The 4923-nt window shown below is 54.3% G+C and overlaps 1 pseudogene; it reads left to right on the plus strand.

Moving 5' to 3' along the window:
* Nucleotides 1–3360: 3360 nt before the first annotated feature.
* On the plus strand, nucleotides 3361–4335 carry LOC113980025 (annotated as a pseudogene).
* The last annotated feature ends 588 nt before the right edge of the window (nucleotides 4336–4923 follow it).

Below are 4923 nucleotides of genomic sequence, written 5' to 3' on the forward strand. Positions count from 1 at the left end.
AACGGGGATGTGTGACAGTTGCCATGGTAACAAGTGTACCAGTGTGAAGTATGATGGTTGCCATTGTAGCCGACTGTAGCAACGGGACTTTTTGATGGTTGCCATGGTAACTGGCTGAAGCAACGGGAATGTATGATGGTTGCCATGGTAACTGACCATAGCAATGCGGCTGTATGATGGTTGACATGGTAACCGACCATAGCAATGGAAATGTATGCTGGTTGCCATACTAACCGACTGTAGCAATGGGAATGTATGATGGTTGCCATGGAAACTGACCATAGTGACAAGAATGTATGATGGTTGCCATGGTAACCAGCTGTAGCAATGGGAATGTATAATGGTTTCCTTGTTAACCGACCGTAGCAACGCGACTCTATGATGGTTGCCATGGTCACCAAGTGTAGCAGTGGGAAGTATGCTGTTTGCCACAGTAATTGACTGTAGCAATGGGAATGTATTATGGTTGCCATGGTAACCGACCATAGCAATGGCAATGTATTCTATTTGCCATGGTAACTGACCATAGTAATGGGACTGTTGGCTGGTTGTCATGGTAACTGTGATTTACTTAGACTATGAGCACGACATTTTCTTTTGCAAAAACAATTGTGAGTGCCCAGAGATCTCCCAAAATGGGCTTGAAAGGTCTCAAGCACATGACCACTAGAGAGGGGCTAAGGAGCTGTGGCCTCAATGGTGTGGAGACTGAGGACAGTACAGGATAGCCCTCAGAGGGCTTGAAGGGAGGATTTAGACATGGTGGATCCTTTTGTCAGAGCAGAAAAGAGCAGGAGAAAGAAAGAATTAATGCCAAGTGCAGCTGGGGAGGTCCTGAGTGGACATGAGGAAAAAGGAATTTCACTCCATCGAAAATGCTGTACTGCAACACGTCACCCAGGAGGAGTGTGGATGAGCCCAAGGCTTTGTGTGTCCAGGAAGAGCCAGGGAGGACGCAGAGATGTCAGTGCAGGAAGGTGCCAGCCAGGTGGGGCAGCCGGGGGGATGACGACAGCCTGCAGGGAAAGGGGCAGGGCATGGACACCGTAGGACAGCCTGGGCTGGAGAGAAGAGAGGGAGGGGGAGAAGCTGAAAGGCCCTGACAGAGCCACCTTCTGCAGGCCTTTGGCCATGGCTGCTGTCTGTGGCCCTGATGCCAGGAGGAGACAAGTGGCCCTTGCAGCCTGGGGCCTCATGGCCTCCTTGTCCCTGCTCAGCAGCCTGGCAGGTGCCACCCCGTGGTCCTGCCCTTGGCATTGCACATCCCACATCCCAGTGCCCCAGCAAGAGCCCTGAGGAATGAGGCAGGGACAGGATCTGCCTTCCCAGGGATTGGGGGTCAGGGCTTGGCCCGTTGGATTAAGGAAACAAGTCCAGTTTTCCTCAGCATCAGAGCCACCTTTCCCTTGCTTGTCCATCCTTGTCATCACTGTCTGCAGTTTTCTGCTCTAACTGGAACCCAGGGAGACATTCTCAGTTGTGTCCCTCAGTGAGACTCATTAGCACTACAAGAAACTTTAGTGTTTCAATCTCACTTTGACTTTTTGAGAAGTTGTTTGAACTTCTCTCAGGGACTGAGTCTCATGTAAACATCATCAACTCCCCCGAGGGTCATGAAATGCCTGGGGCTGTTGCTGTGCTGCTGAGCTGGGAGCTCCTGGCAAGCAAGAAGAGCTTCAAAGAGACAGCTCTGCTGGTGAGCAGCTTCTCTGCACAGCCCAGCAGGGCTGAGGGCACTACCTGCAGGCACCGAGGGGAGGGGAGCAGGGCAGGAAAAGGTTAAAGGGAATCAGGATTGGAAAGACAGTGAGCTGAAACTTCAGTGGGGGAGAGATTTTCACAGCCTCTCCATGGTAAGTTTGTGCATGCAGGACAATGTTGCTTGTATGCCTGGAGGAATCTCCCGAAGCTGGCACATCCCACAGCCTGGAGGATCTTTTAGGAGGACTCCACAGTTTCTCTGTTGCAGAGGAGCAGGAGGAGCTCCAGGGCAGGGCTTCCCTGGGGCACCATCAGAAGGACAGGGCAGGACGGCTCCTTCCAGGGACAGCTGCAGGGTGTGAAGGGGGGTGCAGCCAGGGGTGCCCAGGGCTGTCCTGCAGAGCAGGGTCCTGCAGCCCAGGGCTCTGTGTGGCAGGAAAGGAACTCTTTGCCTGCAGGATCAACCCTCAGCCTGCCCAGGGAGCTACAGATGGTGCTGTGGGGAGAAGCTGTGAGTGGAAGGGGGAAGGCGTGGTGGAGCAGGGTCCTGTTGCTTTGGAGAGTGTTTGACATGATGCATCAGGGCTTCTCACAGCTCCAGCCTATGCTCAGGTCATTTCAGAGGGGACTTTTCCTGAGCACATTAGGAGCAGGGCTTTTGTGCTTGAGTCTCTGCTTTCCCGAATCTGTGCTTCCCCATTTGCCTGGCTCAGCTTGGTGGGAATGGAAACTCAGCTGTGCAGGTTAGAGCAGGAGCATCTCTGCTGCCCTGTGCCCATTTGCTGCTGAGCAAGGCCTGAGGGCGACTGTCCTGCCCTGGGGCTGTCTGGGAGGGGCTGTGCAGGGCTGGAAGGGAAAGCCTTTCCTCAGGGCCCGGCTGTCTCTCTCCTTGCCTTGCTCAGGTGCTCCTGCTATTGCTGACAGGCTCTCTGGCAATGGCAGGTTGAGCTGCAGAGTCAGGCCCAGCCCCTGGGGCTCCTCCTGTGCAGGGCTGAGCACAGCAAGGAGGTGTCCCAGCTCTCTGTGTCCGTGGGGCTCTGGGCTCTGGGAGGTTGGCAATGAGCTGACTCTCCCTGACTTTGGGATAGAGGGGAGCCATTTTCTCTGCCATGGGTCCCTCTGCTCTCCAGGGGAACACAGGAGTGTAACTTTGAGCTGTGTCTCAGAAAAGTGCCAGTGCAGGGCAGCTGGCACAGGACAGAGGGACAGAGCAGCTCCCCTCACTCTGCACGAGGCCTCAGACAATCCTCCTGCCTCACAGGCCTCTCTGTTCTCCCCGAGTGCAGCAGAATCTCTCCCTCTGCCATCTGCCATCCCCCTACCTGCACCCTGGTAGTGCTGTTGCTGACAAGCTGCTCTGCCTTAGGAGCAGATTCTTTGTCCAAGTTCACCCCCCAAGACTGGCCCTGCCCTCCCTGTTCCTGTGCCCTGACTGGGGGGAGCAGGGCTGACTGCCCAGTGTCCTGCAGGCCGAGGTCCTGCTGCTCACAGAACACTTGGCCAGCAGCAATCAGGGCTCCAGCAACCACAGTGAAGGAAGGTCACCTGGACATGGTCAAGGGGGAGGTGTTGAGGAGCAGGGATGGGCCTCTGAGAAAGGGCTTTGGCTTTTCCCAGAGAAGTCTGCCCTGCACAGTCACTGTCCTTTCCTCCTTGAACAGGTCCCCATGTCCAGAGGCAGCAAATGCCCAACAGCAGTTCCCTCACCCAGTTCCTCCTCCTGGCATTGGCAGACAGGCGGGAGCTGCAGCTCCTGCACTTCTGGCTCTTCCTGGGCATCTCTCTGGCTGCCCTCCTGGCCAACGGCCTCATCCTCAGCGCCGTAGCCTGCGACCACCACCTGCACACCCCCATGGGCTTCTTCCTGCTCAACCTCTCCCTCACAGACCTGGGCTCCATCTGCACCACTGTCCCCAAAGCCATGCACAATTCCCTCTGGGACACCAGGGCCATCACCTACACAGGATGTGCTGCTCAGGTCTTTCTGCTGTTCTTCTTCCTTGGAACAGAGTTTTGTCTCCTGACCATCATGTGCTACGACCGCTACGTTGCCATCTGCAAACCCCTGCACTATGGGACCCTCCTGGGCAGCAGAGCTTTTGCCCACATGGCAGCAGCTGCCTGGGCCACTGGCTTTCTCTATTCTCTGCTGCACACAGCCAATACATTTTCCCTGCCCCTGTGCCAGGGCAATTCCCTGGGCCAGTTCTTCTGTGAAATCCCACACATCCTCAAGCTCTCCTGCTCACACTCAGGCTACCGCAGGGAAATTGGGCTCCTTGTGGTTGGTGTCTATTTATCATTTGGTTGTTTTGTTTTCATTGTTTTCTCCTATGTGCAGATCTTCAGGGCTGTGCTGAGGATCCCCTCTGAGCAGGGACGGCACAAAGCCTTTTCCATGTGCCTCCCTCACCTGGCTGTGGTCTCAATCTTTGTCAGCACTGCTATTTTTTCTCACCTGAAACCTCCCTCCATCTCCTCCCCATCCTTAGATCTTATTGTATCAGTTCTGTACTCCGTGGTCCCTCCAGCACTGAATCCCCTCATCTACAGCCTCAGGAACCAGGAGCTCAAGGATGCCCTCAGGAAGATGATGACTGGATGCTTTTCAGGAGCAACAACCTGCCTCTTTAAACTAGGTTTGAAGAGGGAAGGGGTTGGAACCGGGCTCTCCAGTGATCAACCTAAGGATGGAAAGCCTGAGTTAAGAATTAAATCAACAGCCCACCTGAAGTGCATGTACACTAATGCACGCAGTATGGGTAACAAACAAGAGGAGCTGGAAGCCATTGTGCAGCAGGAAGGCTATGATGTAGTCGCCATCACAGAAACGTGGTGGGATGACTCGCATGACTGGAGTGTTGCCATGGATGGCTACAGGCTCTTCAGAAGGAACAGGCAGGATAGGAGAGGTGGAGGGGTGGCTTTATATGTTAGAGAGTCTCTTGACTCTGTTGAACTTGAGATCAGCAACAATAAGGTTGAGTGCCTGTGGACCAGAATCAAGGGAAAGACCAACAAGGCCGACATCATCATAGGTGTCTGTTACAGACCGCCCTACCAGGATGATGAAGGGGATGAAATATTCTACAAGCAGCTGGCAGATGTCTCGAAATCGTCAGCCCTTGTCCTTGTGGGTGACTTTAACCTGCCAGATATCTGCTGGGAGCTCAATACTGCAGAGAAGAGGCAGTCTAGGAAATTCCTGGAGTGTATAGAGGA

Source organism: Neopelma chrysocephalum, unplaced genomic scaffold, assembly GCF_003984885.1.
Source record: "Neopelma chrysocephalum unplaced genomic scaffold, ASM398488v2 Primary Assembly neopelma1_91745, whole genome shotgun sequence".
NCBI lineage: Eukaryota > Metazoa > Chordata > Aves > Passeriformes > Pipridae > Neopelma > Neopelma chrysocephalum.